At 46.2% G+C, this 22,480-nt stretch overlaps 2 long non-coding RNA genes across 4 annotated transcripts in view; one reads left to right on the forward strand and one right to left on the reverse strand.

The window, feature by feature from the left end:
• Positions 1–3,073: 3,073 nt before the first annotated feature.
• Positions 3,074–6,878, reverse strand: LOC102555115 (uncharacterized). Its single transcript, XR_015627188.1, has 2 exons — positions 6,702–6,878; positions 3,074–3,488 (listed from the first exon to the last, which is right to left on the reverse strand). It is a non-coding gene; the product is annotated as an uncharacterized LOC102555115 (long non-coding RNA).
• Positions 6,879–6,911: 33 nt separating this feature from the next.
• The window catches only part of LOC102555203 (uncharacterized), a 30,819-nt gene continuing 15,250 nt past the window's right edge, over positions 6,912–22,480 (forward strand). The window contains exon 1 of one of the 3 annotated variants that reach the window (XR_015627189.1): positions 6,912–7,152. This is a non-coding gene — a long non-coding RNA (uncharacterized LOC102555203). The remainder of the gene's footprint in view (positions 7,153–22,480) is intronic. The other 2 variants (XR_015627191.1, XR_015627190.1) reach the window with 2 other exon arrangements.

The raw sequence follows: 22,480 nt of genomic DNA on the forward strand, positions 1-22,480 counted from the left end.
TGGGATTGTTTCCCTGTTTTCGTTGTCTTGGGATTGACCTTCTTGGCGCCTCTGTCCTTGAGTTTCATCACATGCTTTGAAAAATAGCCAGCAAAACTCAGCGTTCGGCGTCTTAGGTCCACATGCCATGAAGTGTGAGGAAAATCCTTGTGTGTTTGACTGGGCAGGTATCCAGGCAGGAGTAGCTCTTCTCTCAGCTGCCGTTCGTCCCACACTGCTTCTGTGACTGGCTCCCCTGAACCCCATCTTAGATGGCAGGTCTCATACTGGTAAGGAATGGTGAATTCCCTCAGCCCTGGCAACGTGCTGGCCCCTTCTCTACACATGGGTCTCTCTCAGCCTCTCTGCCTGCTTCATGGACTTTACGTCAGGTGTATTTAAGCTGTAGCCCCAGGTGGTACTTCTGGTTTTTTTGCTTTCTTGGCCTGCTGGGCTTGGCTATGTGTATGTGTATGTGCATGTGTATGTGTATGTGTATGTGTATGTGCATGTGTATGTGTATGTGTATGTGCATGTGTATGTGTATGTGTATGTGCATGTGCATGTGTATGTGTATGTGTATGTGCATGTGTATGTGTATGTGTATGTACATGTGCATGTGCACGTGTATGTATATGTGTATGTGTAAATATGTGAGCCTGCAGTGGCCAGAAAAGGGTATGGCATTGGGGGTCGCAGGTGGTCTTCTTGAGAACCAAACTCTTCTTCTTTGCAAAACCCTCATTATCCCACCAGCTTGGGATTCCTGACACTTCTCTGTTTTTAGACCTGGAGCCAGAGGCCCATGGCTACATGCCCTATTGTTCTGGCCCCTGAACACCACGGTGCTCATGAATATTTGCTGAACAAATACATTAATCTTATTTTCAATAGTAGCTATGTCTCTTTGGCTTTAAAAACAATACTTTAACAAATCATTATCATCATCATTTTAAAGAGTCTCATGTAGCCCAGGCTAGCCTAAAATTTACTATGTAGCTGGCGATGGCCTTGAACATCTGATCCTCTGGTCTTTGTCTCTGTAGTGCCGGGATTATAGGCAAGCATGGCCCTGCCCAGTTTTGTACAATCCTGGGATTGAACCCAGGGCTTTGTACAAGCTAAATAAACACCTTACCTCTAGCCCAGTATATTTTTGTTTCTGAGTTTGGAAAACAAAAGAATGTGACTGTCTCTCTACCACAGGCTGGACCTCGGTGACCGGGTACTTAGCCTAAATGTGCTAGTTTCTTCTCTACTGACTTTAAAAAAGATTTATTTTATCTTTGTGAGTGTGGTGGTTTGAACATGCTTGGCTTTATGGAGTGGCCCTATTAGAAGGTGTGGCCTTGTTGGAGGAAGTGTGTCACTGTGGGGTGGGCTTTGAGCGACCTTCCTTCTAGCTGCTAGAAGTTAGTCTTCTCCTGTTTGCGTTTGGAACAAATTGTACAAACTCCCAGCTCCTCTAGCACCATGCATGCCCTGATGACAATGAACTGAACCTCTGAACCTGTAAGCCAGCCTCAATTAAATGTTGTCCTTTATAAGAGTTGCCTTGGTTAATGGTGTCTCATCACAGCAATGGAGACCCAACTAAGATGGTAAGCATGTGTGTCTGTGTGCAAGCACACATGTGTCTGTGTGCAAGCACGCATGTTATGTGAGTGCCAGGAGAAGTCGTGTCTGTGTGCAAGCACGCATGCTATGTGAGTGCCAGGAGAAGTCGGAAATGGGCATTGGATTCTCTGGAGCTGGCTGTGTCACCTGACGTGGGTTCTGGGAATGAAGCTCTTGTCCTTTGAAAGAATGGCAGGTGCTCTTAGCCACTGATCCATTTGTCCAACCTTTTCCTGATGACTTACCTTATGGCAGACAGGGTGGGGATGGGATGGAAAGGGTGGGAGAGGAACACAAACTCAACCTAGTAGCTTAGGACACTAGCAAGGTAAAGTTCTCGTACCTCATCAGACATAAGGAAATTCCAGAAGTCATAACATCACAGGAGTTGTAAACAAACGTAGACCGTACAGAAAAACCTTGGCAATGTGTCTGATGGAGGGACCCCTGGGTATCTGAAGGTGGAGCGTTTACTGCTCGCAGGCCAAAAAAAATCACCTCCCTAAAAATTTCCACCCAGAAGCTTACAAACAACCCACTTTCTAGGTAGAGTCATGTTCTTGCATTTCCTGTTTCATAAAGCACTCCCAAGTTTCTTGGTCGGTGTGGAACAGTGATGCAGAGTGGACCCTGAAGTTGTCTGTCTGGCCAGTATTCAGCAAGTGTCCTTAGCCAGGGCCAGAGAGCAAGTGCTTGAGTCTGCATGGCGTGCGTGAGTCTGCATGGCACAGACTGTCTGTCTGCCGTAGCCACTGCAGTTCCTCTCCCTGCCTCCTCTCTCTTCAGTTAACCAACCGCAATTAACTGTAGTCCCACATTGTTTTTTTTTTTTAAAAATTTATTTATTTTATGTACAGCATTCTGCCTGCATATATGACTGCAGGCTAGAAGAGGGCACCAGATCTCATTACAGATGGTTGTGAGCCACCATGTGGTTGCTGGGAATTGAACTCATGACCTCTGGAAGAGCAGTCAGTGCTCTTAACCTCTGAGCCATCTCTCCAGCCCGTCCCACATTGTTAATATTTGTTCAACTTCTTTTTTTTTTAATTGGTTCTTTTTTTCGGAGCTGGGGACCAAACCCAGGGCCTTGCGCTTCCTAGGCAAGCGCTCTACCACTGAGCTAAATCCCCAACCCCTCAACTTCTTAAAAGAGGGAGCCCACATCTTCATAACCCTCATTACAGTTATGCTTGTTTTTATTTACATTGACATATGTTGTTACAGTTATTCTGTTTTATTAGTAGTAATTAATTTTTGACCTCTTCATGTGTCTAATTTATAGATCAATTATTATTATATATATTGAAAGGATTAAAAAAAATCCCATAGCATATATAGTATTCTCAGGGTTAGGCCTCAGCTGGGGTCTTGAAACATATGCCCTACCAATTAATAATGGCGGACGTGCTGGGGTGCAAGATACCACATTTCGTTCTATAACCTTAGCACAAAGGAACATGTACACAGATAGCAGTGCGCCACTGGACCTCTTTATTTATTAACAGGGATGGGCTTGGGGTTGGGGATGTGGGAATGTATTGGTCCCTAACTTAGCCAGTTCCCATTGGTTGTAGATTTCCCTCAGTTCACTTGGTCTGGAGGACTAACTGCAGGTAGGGCTGACCAACACACTGTGCAATAGGGCTCTCGCCTCACAGAAGCACAGCGGAGTGGGTTCGTACGCAGGCTGTGTCATGCCAGAGAATCCTGGCTCAGCTGAACACCATCTGTGTGTCCTTAGGCAGTGGCTCTCCTTACCATGGCTTCTGCCTTCTTGCAGCAAATGTGCTCCTGAGAATCCTCCAGAGTCCCTTCGAGAATGAAGGATGAAGCTTGTGACGTCCTTCAGCACCCAAGCTGGCCACTCAGAAAGCATCTGTAAATGCTGGCTGTTTGAAATGACAATGCTTTCAGTTCTAACGCGGCTCTGATCCGAGCCCCGAATGGAGTAATGAAAAGGAAAATTCCACTCTGTTTAAAATTAGATTTTTGACAGCCAGCTTCTGCCCTGTTTGCTCCCTTCCTTCCACCCTCTGCGTCTCCACCTGTTACCCAATTAACTCCCCACCATCCCCAACACCTGCACGGACGCCAGCCGGGAGTGGGCTGCTGGCCAAGCTGCCTCCCTAACTCAGAGTCCCCAGGCCACAGCCAGGCTGTGCAGGTGTTTGCCTGCGGGAAGCACTTCAGGTTTGCCGGGGTTTTTCATGCCCTGGACACGGGTTAGAGCGGTAACTAATGCCTAAGCTTCTCCCCTGGGCGCGGGATCTGAAGACGATTCTCTATGCCTTTCATCAGCTTTGAAAACATAATTTTCTTGGGGGAGGGGAATAGGAAGACATCGAGAAAGAAGAGAAACAGAAGGAGGTGAAAGAGGAAAACAAAAATGAAGAAAACAAAAAAATAAAAAAAACAAACAAAAACAAACCAAACCCTGAGCGACAGTGGGAGTTCAGTGGGAGAAAGCAGCCTCTTGCTCTGTCCCAGGCAGTGAGGAGAATGTTCATGTTTACCAGAGCCTTAGACATCGATCTCATTTGTCACCTTAATATTTAAAGTCAGTAAAGTGAGAAAGCCCAGGAAACCCAAGATCCTGCCTACGAAGTGAAAACCATCCGCTTTCTAAGTGGCGGCCCGAAGCTGCACTGGGGTCTTCACTGCGGCTTCCGCTGATGCGCATGCTGGGTGCATCCTTCCCTGCGTGCATGCATCTCTGATCCACTTACGTGAACAAGAAGTTGAACCCTCGAGAATTTAGGAGAGTTCGGAGGAGTGCTTCTCAAGCTTAGCTTTGCATGGACACCAACCACGAGGTCATCGCTAAGACGCCGTTTCTACCCAGCACATCTGGAGGAGACCCTGAGCTTGGACCACCTACTACAAGATCGGTGCTGCTGGGCCACATAGTCGTAGCAAGGATATGATTGGGCTAGGGAGATGGCTCAGGTGCTAACGCGTTTGCATCACAAACATGGAGAGCAGAGTTTGGTCCTGAAGAACACGTGTTTAAAAAGCCAGGCATGGAGTAATGTGTCTGTAGTCCCAGTGCCCCAGAGGAGGCAGGGTCCCCGGGCTTCCTGGCACGCCAGGGCTCACTGGTGCATTGGGTGAGCCTCCAGGTCCAAGTGGTACTCTGAACCTCTCCCCTGTAAGCACAGGGCACGGCCATGACGCAGCATCAGATCATTATCTCCTCCCGGTGAGCCTATTTCCCAGCTGCCCTCTCTCCTAGAGACCCTAACCAAACGGCAGCTTATTTTCCTCAGAACAGAACCCGACTTTGTTCGGAACCAAAAATGAACAAGAAATTAACCTGGAAGATCAGAACCGAATCACCCAGGGAGTGAGTGAGTTATTTATTTACTTATTAGATATTTATTTACGAAATATTTAACCTGAACGAACCTCATTTTTACCATTGGTAAAACAGGATAATATCCACACTATCTATTTTGAAGAGTAAAACAAAAACAAAAACAAACAACAACAACAAAAAAAAACCAACACTCCCTAACCCCACTCTAAACTTGAAGATAATGTAGGTGACAAGAGTCCCACAAAGTTATAGTGTTTCGAGACAGAATACACGAACTTTCACTCCAGCAGAAGCCGACCAAAGGAGACCTGTGCACCCTGTTCCACAGAGGGCCAAGATGAGCGCGGCACGCAGAGTGGCTTGCACAGCTTTTAGAGTTCGCTTTTCTTTTCATTATCGTGGTTTATTGTTGACAAGCATTTTTGAGGCTGATGAAGCTGGGTGGATGAAAACGAAAGTGCCTTGAAAACTCTGAACACGAGTTTTCTCTCTAACTGTGCTCCCTCTCTGGCCCTACCTCAGGGAGCTTATTGGGTTAAGGTTGTGGAACTCTGGGGAGTTGTACAGTTCTGAGCAGGCCTGGCTCTGGAGCTCACTGCACAGCTGTTCTCTGCAGACCACAAAATCCATGAATCTGAAAGCCAGACCGGTCCTTGAGACGATCCAGTCCAAGATTTTATTCTTTTTAATAGATGAGATGCTGGTATGGGTGGCTGAGACCACACTACCGGTCCGCGAGAACCAGGACTCCGTGCTCCCTGCATCTACCCCATGACTCAGGATCTTCCTATACATGAGGTTTCCAGAGCTTAGGGGTAACTCCTGGGGGAGGAGTCTTTCTTCTGGGCAGTTGGTTGGTGGCCATTCTCAGGGACACCCTAGTCATCAATTTATGCTTCCCAGGAAAAAGCCAGAGGTGTCATCATCTGGAAGCCCGGTCAGATACTCCGGAAGAGTGGTAGACATAGAGAGAGTGGGTGCAAGGGTCGTCTTCGGAGTGGGCTCCGGAATTCAGTTTATTTGTGGGCAGCAACATAAATCGTTGTTTCTAGAACTGTTGGCAATAATCAGTATTCTGTAGTAGTGAGAAGAACACTAGCTCCCTGCCAGGAATGACTTGGCAGGCTTAAGGCTGTGTGTGTGTGTGTGTGTGTGTGTGTGTGTGTGTGTGTGTACATGCACTTGTGCGCATATGAAGCACTTAGCAGACTAGAACAGTAAAAAAAAAGTTATACTAAAGAAAGTGCATGAGATAGATGAATTCATACAGGACTCCCCACCTCCCAGGAATGATGGGTCTTTTATAACAGTCAAAAGAAGTTTCTTGATCTTATCTCATGAGCTATTTTATGTGTGGTCCATTTCTAGACTCACTATCTTGTTAAATGGCAATTTTGTAGTACCACTGGTATTTTTAAAGACTGGCCATTTGAATAAAGCTTGTATATTATTAGAATTTAGGCTACAGGGCTGAGAAGGTAACTCAGTGGGTAAGGACTTGAGTTCAGTTTCAAGAACCCAAGCAAAAAAAAAGCCAGGCATGGTGGTACTTTTAATCTCATGGCTGAGGAGATGGAAACAGTGAATCCCTTGAACTTACTGGGCGGCAAGTCTGACTTAATTCATGAGTTCTAGGTGGATGAGTGACCCTGTCTTCAAAAGCAAGATAGACGGCACTGGACTGAGTGGTTATAACAGGGTGAAGTCCAGACTGTGACATCACTTGAGATAGTATTGGTTCCCTTTATGTTGCTCTGGTAAAACCACTGTAACCAAAAGTACTTACAAGAGAGCCTGTGTTAGCCTTACAGTTCCGGAGGGATGGAGCCATCATGGTGGGGAATGGTGTGACAACAGGAGCTCGAGGTAAAACTGCCAGGAAGCAGATTGATCACATTTCATTCACACACAACTGGGGGGGGGGGGAGAGAACCTTCAAAGCCTGCTCTCAGTTATCAATTCCCTCAAACAAGACTCTGCCTTCTAAAGTTTCCATAACAACAGTGCCAACTGGGGACCAAGTGTTCAAACACAGGAACCTTCTCATTTAAAGAACCACAGAGGTCAAGCAGTCTTTGGTGCTGGGGCTGATGTTGAAGGTATTTGTTGGATAGCCTGAGACGGTACCACTTGGAGTATTTAAACACCTTGGAGTTTAAATAGTCCGAGATCTGAAAGATGTCAATTATGCCAGAAGGTTAGGTGAGGGCTGAAAGGAAAGAGAGTCATCTATTGAGGTGAGTAGACTCTGGAATGGTAGTAAACTGGAATTCTAGCCCTACAAAGCCTTTCACCAAGTGCTATCCCTCCGACGTACTTAACCAGATGTCCTGCTTTCTTAGTCTTTTAGGTGTACTCACAGTAGCTTCACATCAATATGTCATTCTTCTTTCAGGGACAGGCAGGTACCCTTTGGATTGGTCCCAAGCATGATGAGAGCAGCTGGTTCTGAAGGGCCTCGAGCTGTGATCTGGTCTCACAGCTAGATCTGACAAGTTATAACCATAACCAGCTAGTCTTATTATATGTATTCTAGTATCCACTCTCGCTGTGATTTCTATCCATAATTGCAGGACTGTCAGCCCAAAATCTCTTAAGTAGAATGATCCCAGGACACTTTGGATATGGGCTGGGAATGAACGCAATGGTACAGGTGCCAGTCCAATTAGCAGGAAGACGTTGAGGCCCTTTAGTTCTACACAGAAGGGCGGCCCCTGAGGACTTGAGGCATGTGGTAATATCGAAGCAGAAGAGAAAATATAATTATTTAATTTTAAAGATTTTATGTGTATGGTGTTCTGCCTGAATGTCTGTGGACCACATGCAGGCCTGGCGTCCACAGTGGCCAGAAGAGGGCCTTGGGGAGTCACAGATGGTTATGAGCCGCTGTGTGAATGCTAGGAATTGGACCTGGGAAAAGAGGCCATTGCTCCTCTTAACCGCTGCTCCATCTCTCCATCCCTGGCAGTTGGTCATTTTAAAGGAGACATCATTTGAAGGAAAGGTTGAAGGCAGGGGACTTGGTTTGGGGTGGAGAGGGGCTTATTTTCCCAGTTCAGAGAGAACATTTAGGGGTTATTAGAGTCTACCGTTGCTCATTGTAAAGAGGAGATCTGAAAGGACTTCAAAGCAGAGGTACAGCCTGGCGCCCACAGGAATAGACTTTTCTCAGTGGTTAGTGGTCTGACTACGACGATACCAAGGAGACAAGAATAAGAAATCTGTGCTTACACTTGACCATGAGTGATGGGAGGAGTGATAAACCCACCAAGACAAGGGTAGGTGTGTTCCTTCTGTCGGGAACGTGAATGGGTGGAGAATTTGGGTTGGATCTGTTTGAATAGAGTGACTGGATAAATGCTGCTGGTCCAACGAGTCAAGACCAAGCAGAGCCATCTTCTACAGGGGCCGATTGTGTTCTGAGATCAGGAGGCTTTTGGAGAGGTTGATGGGAGTGGGGTAGCTGCAGGGGATGGAAACAGGAGAGGAAGATTATAGAAGTCATAATGTTGCTTTAAAATGTTATCAGTTATCTCTGTAGTTCTTAATACGACCCCACGAGACCCCTCACCCCCCATAAGGGAGATTGAGTACTATAGATTTATTTAATTAGCTTTAGTACAACTACTGGGTGAATTACCCCTAATCTATTTTTCTATGTGCTAGACTGGTTAATTCCTAGTTGGTCTCCCCAAATACCTGCTGTTTGAGTCTTTCCCATGTTACTTTTACTCCATCACTGACCTCAGTGGGCATTTCACTCATCCATGTGCTCCTGGTCCGTTTTGTCTCATGGAGACCTCCTGTTCTCTCCATCTTCTTTCTCCTTCTCCTCCTTCCTCCGTGTCTCTCTCCTCACTGCTGCTCCAACCAGTGACTCAGTCTGGTAATCCAAACCGTGCCCACCTCGATTCTCCCCAGTAATTGGCTGTCAGCCACGTTTGTTGAACTAGTCAGAGAAGAAGACAAAAGTTTACATGTAAGGAAATGAGTAAAGTTCACATAGCGCCATGTGGTGCATGTGAAGATCTGCTCACCAAGAGCAACTGGATCTCGGGGGCCAGCATTTAGCATCTGAATACATAACAGCACCAGACCAACTCCCGCCATGATAATGTTAAAGGTACTGGGTGATTTCAGGATGGGCAGGAAGCACGGCTGGATAAGAAAGGTAGTTAGGATGAGCAGAACCGAGACAGTGCAGCACTGCTCCCTGGGCTTCTGCTTCAGTCCCACCCACATCTCCTGAGGATGGACAGTAACCCCTAAGTTAAGATATACCCTTTCCTCCCCAAGTTGCTTGTGGTCCTGGCGTCTACTGCAGGTAAGGCCAGTTGTCTCTCTAACACGGTGGAGTAACGTCAGGGTTAGCTGGCACTGATATAGGGTAAGTCAGGCGAGGGTTTATAGCAAGCTCTGAAGTCTGTGAGAAAGGAGTCTTAGAGTTGCTCCTCGTGTCTGAGGCCTAGTGGAACACGCAAGCCATATACAATTGTTTTGGGGTTGGTTTAGAAGACTCCATGACCAAGAGTAACAGCAATTAGTGAGCTGGTACAAAGGAATTCATGGCAACAGGTCTAATAATGGGAGAAGCCAAGCAGCTGGGCACCGGGAAGACCCAAAGTTTGGGTTCAGACTCTGCCCCCTTGTGGAGAACAGGCTTTGTTGAGGGAGAGCGGTATGGGGGTGGAGACTGTGATTTTGGATGTGGGGGTGTTTCAGAACACTGAAACTGATTAGAGGACTAACCCATTTGGTATGAACGTTATTAACAGCACAGACAGACAGAAGGTGGCAGCAAGGCAGGGGCCCCTGGGAGAGTTCATGTTCCAACATCAGGGATAAACGGCACGGTGGGTTCTCTGAAGAGAGGCAGAGTCCACTTGGTAGGATATGAATCCACCTCTTTCAGCTCTTGAGGATATGGAAAGTTCACACCAAGAGCCTGCAGCCAGGCTGGCTGGTACCCAGGCAGGAGTCTAGGAAAGAGGTGGGGAAAAGGCTGGGCACCACTTTCTGGATATAAACTTACTTCCAGGGTGAGATGCCTCAGAGAAAGCCCAGCTAGCTCAGGACTCACAATGTCCCAGCAGGGTGCCTGTAGGTGTCCCTGAGTAGGCCTGAGCCAGACTGTATTCTAACTACATTCTTCCAGAGCTAAGCATCTGCTTTAAGAGATCCATGTCCCATAGACTCTTAGAAGTCCAGTCTAGTGGTTTTTATTCTGTTTCCCTCAATGACTGCATCACAGAGGGGTTTACCTATCAGGCTGCACTGAGAAGACCAGATTCTGTGAGACTGGGTCACAGCCAAGAAGGTCCTTAGCTGTTGTTTGGTGTCCTGCTTGGGTCCCTGCAGTTAAAAAGAGATGCTAGGTTGGTATAAAACTCAGCAACTCTGCCTCCCTTAGGAACATCTGGGTTTTCAGAGGAGAAACCGTGTTTCTATATGATGCCAAGTTTCTTTTTTTAAAAGAGTTCAGACAGTGTTTGAGCTGAAGTGAGTTTAGGTTACAGGTTAATAATTCACTTTATATACTGACTGGAGGGCAGGGGAGGAAGTGCCTGTCGGTTAGGGTGGGGCTATCCTAAGAGTCCAGGTGGAAGATGATTCGAATGAATGTTGGATAACGTGGGCAGAGCGGCTACATCATAAGGCATCATAGAACAGCATTATCCCCCCCCAACCCCACCCCCGTGCCTCTATTTAATTACTGAGGATAAAGAGGGAGAAAGCTATTCAAGGTAGACATTGGGGAAAGCAGAAAGAAAATGACTAGTATTGGGGATACACATTAGGGAGTGGGAGGGGATGAAGAAAGGGCAACAGAGAAGGAGAGAACTCCAGAAGTAGATTTTGTGAGGGAATTTTCTCTACCTTCTGAGCAGAAGGACCTGGGGTACCCTAGAAGGCAGTGGGGCATTAGAATGGGAACAGCACTCCTGGGCATTTTGCTGAGGTTGCATAGACACAAAATGGTTGTTGCATTGCGTGTCCTGGGAATATTTCTGAGCTGGAAGTCCACCACCCCATTTGTTGTTGTTTTGTAAATAACTAAGAGAAGAGAACGCTTTCTGCTGTTTTTCCAGATGGAATTCATACATTAGGTACAATATATTCTTTCACTATCATATAAACCCAGTTTTAAGCATGTGTGACTGTGACTGGTCCCTCCTCTAGAAACTTGTGCCACTCTGGCCAAGAGAGAACACGTATGCTTCCTTCTTCGAAGCTTTCCCCTGAACTCGAGGCTCTCCTGCTGGAGGACAGTGCCTGGGAGCTCTAGAGAGAAAACCAGAGACTGCCCAGGATTGCTTCAGGAGAGCTTCATTGTCAGGAAAGAGAGGAGGCCTTGAAGTTAGATACAGACAATTCCTGGGGCAGGGGGTGGAGGTGGGGGGTCTCCCTGTGGCACAAAAGGACACTCTGTGTCAGTGGTGGCGACACAGAGGGACTGAGAAGCATAAAGTCCTTTGAGAGGATTTGTGGACCAGATTTTCCACGGAAGTCTGGTTTATGCAAGTCTGGAAAGGAAGAGCTGGCACCACAGGGTGGCACTGCGGAGCTCGTCCTTGCTTCTCTTTAAGGAGTCACGTCACTCTTTGTGCGTCTGCCTCGGCACATTCAGAACCGGTAGTGCGCATGCCTGCGTCTCGATCAGGTGGTGGTGACGGCTTACAAGAGGGCAAAATAAGCCTTTAGGGCTCCTTTGTTTTCTGTCTTCAAAATGTCTAACTGTTCCTCGAAATAGCTAGGTTATAGGGTTTTGCGCTACTAATATATATATATATATATATATATATATATATATATATATATATATATATTATAATCATAAAAAAGTCACGTGAACAGCCACAGTAGAAAGTCGTTTCTAGATTGAGGTGTACAGTAATGTTATGGCTTGAAATACTCTTTCAACGAAGACTTTTTTTTTTTTGGAAAGATTTACTGGGCGTTTTATGTTAGGCAAATGCGTAGAGAGCAAAGGTGGCCAGTCAGGGAGTAACGGTAGCGCTGCTCTGCCATCTGGTGGGCAAAGTGTCACCTGCAGTTTATAATAGAGCTCCATGTTACCGTGACTCGCAAGCAAGAAAACCCGCGCAAAAATCTCAAATAAATACAGCCAGTGTATGATTGCCAAATTTATTTTCATTGAAAAAAATTTCACATTATATAGTTTAATCATGGTTTTCCCTCCCACAACTACTCCCAGATGCTCTGACGTATCCCCACCCACCCTTTATGAGATCTCTCTCTCTAAGACAAACCCACAACATAATAACAATAAAAAAGAAAAAACCCAGAGAAAACCACAACACACACACACACACACACACACACACACACACACACACACACACACACAAATCAGATGACACATATAAGCAAAAGTCCAGTAAGACAGAAAATACCTAAACAATGCACTAGAAAAAATGTCTAGAAAAAAAAGCATTACCTTTCCTTTGTCTTGGCCACCTACTGCTGTGCAGGAGCCTATTCTTAGGTGTGGCTAATATATCCAGTCAGACTCTAAAGAAAACTAATTTTTTTTGCAAGCAAATATTAATCGGAGATCGTTTCTTGGTTAGGGATGGGAGCCTGTATCTATGTCCCTATATTGGTGCTGGAACCCTATCTGCCTTGAATCAGGCCCTGTGCACGTCTCTGTGAGTTCCTACACACAACAGTCCTGCTGTGTCCAAAGACACTGCTTACTTGGAATCTCCCATTCCCTCTGGCCCTGACGATCAATCTTTCTACTTCCCCTATTTAGCTTCCTGAGCCCTGGGGGCGGGGGGGGGGGTTAACGAAGACCTTCCAATTACGACCGAGTGTTCTAAAATCTCTCCACTCTCTGAACATTGTTCAGCTGTGGTCTCTGTGTTAGTTCCTGTCTACACCAAGAGGAAACTTCTCTGGTGATGCCTGAGTCAGACACTGACCTCTGGGAATACAAAATGTTATCATTAAGTCATTTTATTACCACTCTCCTTTAGAAGCACACTAGTATTTGGCTTTCTCTTAGGCCTATGGCCTGTTTAGTTTCAGGTTCTTGGCCACCGAGCAGTGTCAGGCACGGGTTCCATCTTGTGGAGTGGGCCTTAAATCCGAGTAGTGAATGTGGTCACTCCTACGACATTCGCGTCACTACTGGACCAACCTACCATGCAGGCAGGTCAGAGTTCGTGGCTGGGTTGGTGTTTGCCGTTCTCCTTTGGTAGCGTGCAGAGTGCCTTTCAGTACCTTGAACACTCGTCAGTAGGGCTGAAGGCTCGGGTTGAGCGTCCGCTCGAAGAAATGCGTAAATGTTGTCTTCAGTAATAGGGCCTTATGATCAGCTTGTGGAAAGTAACCAATACCCTGCAATGTTTGGGGCTTTCCATGGGGCCCTTTTGGCTAACACCTCAACTAGATATGATCCATTTTTTTTCCTTGCCTCTGGAGGTTTCTCTTGGGGACAAAAGAGGTCTAGTTGGGGTATTATCTCCCCTGTTATTTGGTGACTCCATTTTGATTTTAGATTGTTGTCCAGATTTAGATCAGATTGGCGATTTCTTATACATCTGTTCCAAGAGTTTTTTTTTTTCAGACAAACCCTGAAAGAGCAGAAGTATTCTTGCATCTTGAAACCCATTCCATATTAATGCGGGTCATGGTTCTTCGTTGATGGAGGCTTAATATTACATTGGCGACGCATAGATATTAAACCAGTGTTCTATTTGCTAGACTGGCTGTGTGAGACATTCTGGTACTTCACACACCATTGTAGCATACACCTTTGTGATTTTTGTCATTTTGCATGTCCACACATGGATACAGAGAACAAACAATAGTTTTCGGGGTGGTGGTGGTTGGCGTTTCTGCAGAGATTGTACGAAATTCCTGGCACGCTCTAAAGGATCTCTCATTTACTACCATTGTTTTTCAATATTTTCAATATTCTTTGTTTTCTTTCAACACTGGGGTACATATCTAAGCTCTTCAGCATGCTAGGCAAATGCCCCACTACTAAGCTTCTCTCTCTGAAGGCGAGTATAGCTATGCGTGTGCAGCTTTCTAAGGTTTGTAATGCTTGCCATGATGTTTTCAGCTGACTCTTCTTTATAGATGCATATCACGTTATCCACAGAAAGTAGTCATCACCTCCTGCCGCCTATTTCTACTTCTTATTGTCTCTCTCCTAATTAGTGTTAGCCAGAAACTCTGAACTAGAGGTCAACAAACTGAAGCACACGGGGTACACCCAGCCTCCCACCTATATTTATAGGGTCCCAGGAGATTGAAATCACAAGCATTGAAAGGCATCAAAGCTTAGGAAGCCTTAGCTACACTAGAATGCTGTTGTCAAATATTCTAGTTTCTGTGCCAGGATAAGGTCACACACATTTTCTATGCAAGAATACTATAATTAACAGCGGCCATCCTTGCTTTGTTTATGACTGTAATGGGAACGTTCATATCACTGCTGGTTCCTGCTCATTAAGTGTGATGTCACAGGGTTGTTTAAGACACATTTGCAAAGTGACACTGTTCCTTTAATAAATGCAGTCCTTTTGGATTTCAATAGATGTTCACAGCCACCTCAAGAAAGATACTATGAGAAAAATAGATGCTCTTGCTTCTCTAAGCCAGCTTAGGAAATGGTGTACCTGTTACTCTGTACTGGGACATTCACTTTGGATGTCTCTATCTGTCCTAAGAGAACAGAATTCTCCTGAGATCTTTCCATGGAGACTTCTCATGGGAGGAGATGCCTTAGGGATCCCAGTTGTTGCTGTCACTGTATTTCAATACCCACACTATTGTTGTTATACACTGCGTTGAAAAAGCCTTGTTAATATCCTCAGTCCCAGCTACTGCTGACTGACAGACCTTGGTAGGCTGATCTACTGAGGCTCAGATAAGTTCTGGCTGGGGGTAAAGGTGAATAATTGTTCTTGTACTAAAGCTACAGCTTTGTAATGGTGGGTTACACAGCAATCGAGAAAACGCTGAGTTCTCTGTAGAGCTGTGTGCGACTTTGTTAGGTTGAGAAAGACTCCTATTAGAAATGAAAATTTGAATAGAAATCAGGTAGTCAGGCCTCGAGGCAAGCATCTTTACCTACTGAGCCACCCTACCAACTGTGGTAATGAATTTATAAGCTCTATTATATTTAGTAGAGTTCTTCCTTTTTTTTTTTTTTTTCCGGAGCTGGGGACCAAACCCAGGGCCTTGCGCTTGCTAGGCAAGCGCTCTACCACTGAGCTAAATCCCCAACCCTATTTAGTAGAGTTCTGTTGGAGAACATTTTACTTAAGATTATGAACACCAATGTTTGGTATCTTTGTTCTGCTCTTTAACATTTTAGGGATATTTACTTATTTATATTTATTTATTTGTGTGTGTGCATGTATGTTCATGTGTGTGTGCTGTGTACATGTGTGTGCGTGTATGTTCATGTATGTGTGCTGTGTACGTGCGTGCTTGTATATGTCTGTGTGTGCATGTATATTCCTGTATGTGTGCTGCATGTGTGCATGCATGTGTGTGTGTGTGTGTGTGTGTGTGTGCATGTGCTTGTGCATGTGCTTGTCACCTGTGGGAATCAGTTTCTCCTTCTACCTTGTGGATTCTGGAAATCGGTGTCAGATAGTCAGGCTTGGCAGCTGAGTTTGATTCACAAAGTATAGACTTAGGGTTTATGAGAAACTTTCCTTTATGAGAAGAGTTCTAAGAAAAAGAAACTAAAATTGTGACTTTTTTTTTTGTTGTTGTTGTAAACCAAGGTTTTGAAAAAAGTCTTTGGTCAGCACAGCACTCAGAAAAACAAAAAAACAAAAGCAAAACAAAAACAAAGTCTGAGAGGCCTATCTGCTGCCACCCATGCAGTGGGGCGGCAGCCACTACAGAGTGCAAGCATATGATGGAGAGATGGGAGGGAAAGAGAAGCAGAATGGTTTGTGCACTATGAAGAAAGAAGGAACTGGAGATGTGTGGGTGGCGGGGAACAGCCTGGTGTGAGTAGCCAGCCCTGCCACCTGAGCCCTTGGTGAAGCCCCAGCCCATGCTGATGCTGGGGGCCTTGTCCGGGTCCATGGCCATGCAGCAGCGGGGGTCTGTGTGGATGTCCTTGGCCCATGTTAGCACCAAAGGCCATTCAGACATCCCACATCTGGGCTGCTGCCTGGGACCATATGGATGTTCAAGGTCTGTGAAGGGCTCACCAACCCTGCCCCTGACCTGGGCAGCAGAGTAGATCTGCCCCGGTGGTGGAGACAGGGATGATGGCCCAAGAGTGTGAGCATGGGACAGCTGGCCCCACCCCCTCATCTGCCTGAGGTGGCCTGTGTATAGAGGAGTTGCACTCTGTCCTCCTTGCCCCTCATTACCTGGGACAGGCCAGAGAGCTGGCTCCGCCCCTTGCCAGCTGTAGCACTAGGTAAGCTAGCTGGGTTAGTGCCGGAGAGCTCGCCCTGGTGGTGGGTGAGGGAGAGATGGTGGGCTGGCCAACTGAGCTACCATCCAGGCCCAGATCCAGGGCTTCGAGTTGGCCCACGCCAATGCCTACCCCATCTCTAAGCTGCTGATTCACATAGAGCGGTCCTTCTGGGTGTAGGTTCTCCATGACACAGGGCAACGGCAGGATATCTGACGAGGCCAGTGAGAGTTTGGTATTGGTAGTGTCAGAGAAGCCAGAGGCCTGGTACTGACCAATGACTCATTGCAATGAACATTTGCAAGTGAAGATGTGTAGACAGAAGGGTACACTGTGTGACACGCTGTGACACACTGCAGCTTCCACCATGAGATGATTTTGTTGTTTCATTTTTTTTAATTTTATTTTTCACTTTCTTTTTGGGAAGGAGATTGCAGGGGTGGAGGGTGGATACGAAGGGATGGGGAGATGAATGGAATCGGGGTACATGATGTAAAGTTCACAAAGAATCAATAAAAGATTAAATGAAAATCAAATAAACAAAACTCCCCCAAAAACAAAAAGTAAATCAAATTTTGAGTCTGGTGGTGGTGGCACATGCCTTTAGTACCAGCACTTGGGACTAAGGCAGAGGCAGGCAGATCTCTGAGCTGGAGACCAGCCTGGTCTACAGAGTGAGTTCCAGGACAGCCAGGGCTAGACATAGAAAATCCCTGTCTTGAAACACCAAAAACCCCACCACCACAATGAAACCAAACCAACCAAACCAACCAACCAGCCAACCAACCAACCAAACAAACAAACAAACAAACAAACAAAAACAAGCAAAATCTGTTGCAGTGCCTGTGTGCTCCGAGTCATTTCAAAAACAGTTTATTTTCATTCACTCGGAAGCATCCATCATGGCAGAGACACGGTACCAGGAGCTGTGGCTCAGTAACGAAAGACAGAATACGTATTTCATAGAGTTAGTGACAAGCCCATACACGCACCTTTGTAAAACAATGGCCGTGCATGAAAGAGTATGGCCAGATCAACCTACACAGGGATGCCCTGTATCTCTCAATGGGTGGGGCAGTGTGGGGTGGTGGTGGTGAAAATCTTCCGGAGGGGCCAGCATGCTGGTAAGTCTACTTAGCTAAAAGTCACTATGTAATCCAGGGGCACCTCAGTGACCATCATTCCTTCTGTAAGACCTGGTTGGTGGGTTAGTAGAGACCTAGGAAATGTCCAGCAGTGGCACACTCTGCTACAGAAGCAGAGTTGGACAACAGCTCTACTTAATGCCATCGGAAAGTGAGGAGTAAGCTGGAAGGCCTAGTCAGCGCTGTGGAGAGGGGGTGAGGAAGGACAGGGTGTGGTGGCCCAACCTTGTACACCAAATACCCCCACTGCAAGTCTGTTTCACCCTCCACAGCGTCCTCGTTTTAAGGAAGTCTCAGTAGAGACTAGGACGAGGAACAAGGTCACTAAGGCCAAACCTCAGGGGTCCCTTTGATGCTCTCTAGACTTGTGCTTCTGAGAGCTGCCCCAGGGATTCTGAGGATCTATCCATGTCTCCTGTGATTCCTTCATACTGACTCAGTAGCTGTGCCATGAGACAGAGGCTCTGAGCTAGGGGAGCCTGGGCACCTTAGAACCATTTGGTTGGGACTCTGTTTCTTCATCGGCAGCACTAGATGCAGTCAATGTGAGTGCGCACTGGTAAATCTCTCTTGCTTGTCCTAGCATACTATGCCGCCTCTAGTCCCCAAGCTGAGGGCTAAATTAGAGGGGTGAGACTCGATGACCCAGTAATATTCTGGGCTCACACTTTGCTCCTCTAGCTGCCTGTGGTGAAGTAGCTTCAGGCTCAACCTTTATCTGATCTCAGTTTTAGGGACTGGCCTAAAACAGAGACAAGCAGAGGTAGAGACAATCCTCATGGTGCCTTGGAGTCCCCCCGCCCCCGTCCCCGACTTCACCGTATGCTTGGTGCTCAGCAGGATGGTTGATTGACATGATGGCAGCCTGGCTTCTCGTGATGACGTTCAGAAAAGCTGAGGCTCCAGAGATCATTTGGAATCGAGTGTCTCAGAAAGGTCCAGGGTCAGCTCTGCAGTGGGCTAATGAAAAGGAGCTTCTCATTGACAGTGCAGTAAAACAGCATGTCTAGTGATGATCTAGAAACTTCTCAAGTCCAGCCCCTCCCCATCCCCAGCTGGTTCTAGGAGCACTCCACTCTATTGGCTCTGGCGTACTATTTTTTATTATTGTTGTACCAATGACCTCAGCCACAATCCTTCTCCTACCGACAAAGCACTGAACACCAACCCAACCGTAACCACCATAGTATGTGCGAGACAGACAACGGAGAACTTTGTTCCTGAGACAAGGTCTCCCTACACAGACCAGTCTAGCCTAAAACCCACAATCCTTCTGCTCTCTGCTCTCTGAGTATTCAGATTATGGGCGTGTAGCGCCGGATCTGCCAAGATAGATATTTCCATGCCAAGCGCATCAAGTATGGCCCAGTGGTTGGTCTGAAGGAAGCAGAGTTTGTATGCCACGGTCCGCACCGGGTCCTTAGGAGAGGCACTCTGTTAGTTAGGCCTTTCCAGAACTCCACATGAGGGCAATTGATTCAAGGCTTCCCAGTTGGGAAATCAGACCTGCAGAGAGACCGAGAAAGCCAAGTAAAGTCACACGGCGGACACAAACCACCAGCAGGCCCAGGATTGGAGCGCAGGTCTAGGTCCTGTGTTATTTCCACCTTAAAGAAGTGAGGGGGTGGGGGGAGGTGTTCTGTCTTAGCTCCAACTGTGTCCAAATAGAAGCATGTGTTGCGGCTGGCTGTTGAGCCTGAAATAAATAGCTCCTTTTAGACTGTAGAGACAGCCAAATGCTTTCAATATGCTCCCAAGGTTGGTGACTGGGTCTGAATAGAAGCCAGATGTTCTGGATTCCTGAATTATTTCCTTGCAGACTCTCCCTGCTCACCCAACCCCCCCAGCCCCATTCAACAGAGGAGGTAGGGAAGGTGAGGCCAGACCCATTTTGCTTCACATGCTTCTTTCTTTATAGAGAGTAGATGAGGTTTGTAGCTGTGCCGGAGTGGACTCTGACCTGGGTTGGAATGCAGACTGGAAGGGAAAAAAAACCCAGAAAGGAGCCCTGTGCTGCCTGAACCTCTGTATTCCTTCACAGTTGACAGCCCAGACTCAGCTTCCTGCTAGGAGGAAGTGCCCTGCCGTTAGCCTGCTGATTACTAAAACAGAACCAAGGCAGCTCTTGTCAGCTCTGCTTCCTCTGTGCGTGCTGGCAGGTTTAAAAAAAAAAGATTCTTGTTTTATTACTGTTTGTCAGACTGGGGAGCCTTTGAAGTTCTTTACAGATCTGACTTTTATTAGAGAATGTAGGAGTTGGGGTGGGGGAAGTGGGATGGACGCAGCCCATCAAAATCTTCTGCTACGCATCCAGCCTTCTTACTCCCTGCCACCCCGTCTTTGTCTGAAAAGGTTTTTGACATGGTGTTTCTATACGTGGCCTGCCTTCGAGATGAGAGACTGACATCTATTGTCGAAATATGGGGAGGAAATTATGATTACTTAATGATAGCGTGTCGCAGCTTGTCGTGTCTTTATTTGCCTTTTAAATAGTTGCTGTCACAGCAACACACAATTGGCCTTCAATCCTGGGACTGAGCTGGGGACCTCGTGTGGTACAAGGTGGCACAAGGCTGTCTGTGGAAGAGGGAAACAACAACAACAAAATGTTTCTGCCTGGCTTGGCTCCCTGCTCCTCCTGACGTGGTGTAAGCAGAGGCCTCACTAATGGGTGGCCTAAAAGTACCAGTTTAACCTCCACGACGATGCCCGAAGGCTCCCACATCCTAAGGATCATTGCTCCTTGCCTGGATCTGGAAGGTGTTGCTCGAAGAAGCGGGGCTGAGGGTGAGAGCCAGAGTCACGTCTCACCTGACTTGTGGACAAATTTGTGCTCTCATCTGACACAGCTCTCCAAGCAACGGAATGGACTCAGTGCTGATTCACCGTCAAATGAGCATCTCTCCATTGGAGCAAGAAAATACAGAGTACTCATTGCAGTATCTTTCCCAAGTTGTTCCATAGCTACCAAAGTCTACCTCTGAGCCACCTTGAAAGCTTTGTCTTAGGCATTCCTCATTTCCTTAAGAAAGGTCTGTCATCTGTCTGTCTAGCCATCACATATCTGTCTGTCTGTCTATCTATCTATCTATCTATCTATCTATCTATCTATCTATCTATCTATCTATGTCTATCTATCCATCCATCCATCTATCTATCATCTATCTATCTATCTATCTATCTATCTATCTATCTATCTATCTATCTATCTATCACCTATCTACCTACCAATTATCTGCCTGCCTGCCTGTCTGTCTGTCTATCATCTATCTTGTATTTGTTTGCTGAGTGTGCATGGTATGCACATATAATATGTGTGTATGCCTGGGTCAAATGTACTCGGAGGCCTGAAGAGGACATTGGGTATCTGGCTCTGTTACTGTTCACCAAGTTCTCTTGAGACAGGGTCTTCCACAGTCTAGAACTAGGCTGAGAGCCGGCAAGCCCCAGAGATCCTTCTGTCTCTGCTGCCTGCAGCTCTATGGTTACTTGTTCACATAGGGCCATGCTTACTCCTGGGGACTTAAATTTAGGTCTTTGTGGTTGTGCAGCAAGCATTTTTATCCTGACAACCACCCCCTCAGCTCCAACTCCTCCTACCTTTTTTGTGATAGACTCTATTCAGGCGAGCCTCCAACTGGCTACATACGTAGTAGAGACTGTCTTTGAAATCCTGATCTTCCTGTCTTCTACCTTCAGTGCTAGGATTACAAACATGCTACAAAACAATTTAAGTCATGGGGCATTTGAAACATAGGAAAGAGTTCATTTCATCCAGGAACTCATTTAATCTGGTTAAACCTAGCAAATGTAATCAGCTTGGAAAGAAAGTTGAGGAACGAGTATTGCAAGATAGGACTCCCGTAACTTTTGAAACACCCAAAGCCCACTTTGTTCCCACCTCACAAGTGTCGATTACACTTTCCAGGCCTGTTCAGGTATGCCCCCCCCCACCCCCAACTCCCCTGTAGTCTCTGACTCGCTGAGCTTAGTAGTGGTCCTCTCTGTAACTTCCGGTCACTCTCTGATGTTGCTTTACTTTGCATGTGACTGCTTCAAGGATACTGTTTCTGTTTTTAGTCACTTTCCCCCACTGAGTCCTGAGCCTGTAAGGACAGCATCAGAGATACATTTAGCTTTGTGCAACAGAGAATAGAAGTCACAATAGTTTCATGAAAACTTATAAGACACTAGCTGGATCTAACTGAAGGCCCAGTAGGGAACATGGCAGTGACTAGCTCTTAACTTTTTGGGAACTTCTACACAGCCTTTTGCCTTCTCATGCATCAGTTCAATAGTGTGATTCATTACCATAAGTACACCTCACAGTTATCATTAATTACATCACCTTATCACTGTTGCAGCAGGCTTTTCAGGGCTGGAGATCTGGAGACTAAACACAGGGGCTTGCAGATGCTAGGCAAACACTCTTCTTCGGAGCCAAATCCTCTGCTTCCTTTTAACACTCATGCGTTTGCTTTGTAGACAATCTCTCTGTAAAGCCCTGACTGTCCTGGATTAAAGGCAAGCACCACCACACCCTGCCATTTTTATAATAGTTTGAAATATGTTATGCAGACAGCACTGACATTAGATGAAAGAACAAATGATTCAGAGAGATTTAATGACTTGCTTATGACTTTATAGGTCATGGGTTGACGTCGAAGCCAATACTGTGTGTGTGTGTGTGTGTGTTTGCACGCGCATGCACATGTGTGATGTTTGTATGCCTTTATGTGTATCTTTGTACTTGCATATGCAAGGGCACATGCATGTGTACACAAGTGCATTGGTTTTCTTCCTTAATTACTTTCCACTTAATTTTTTTTTTTTTGAACCTGGAGTTCATCAATTTGGCTTTTTTTTTTTGAACCTGGAGTTCATCAATTTGGCTTTTTTTTTTTTGAACCTGGAGTTCATCAATTTGGCTAGACTGGCTGGCCAATGACTTTCAAGAATCCCATCTCGCTACCTCCCCTCCCATCTATGTAAAAGTTG

The sequence above is a fragment of the Rattus norvegicus genome, chromosome 8 (genome assembly GCF_021556685.1).
Source record: "Rattus norvegicus strain SHRSP/BbbUtx chromosome 8, alternate assembly SHRSP_T2T, whole genome shotgun sequence".
Taxonomy (NCBI): domain Eukaryota; kingdom Metazoa; phylum Chordata; class Mammalia; order Rodentia; family Muridae; genus Rattus; species Rattus norvegicus.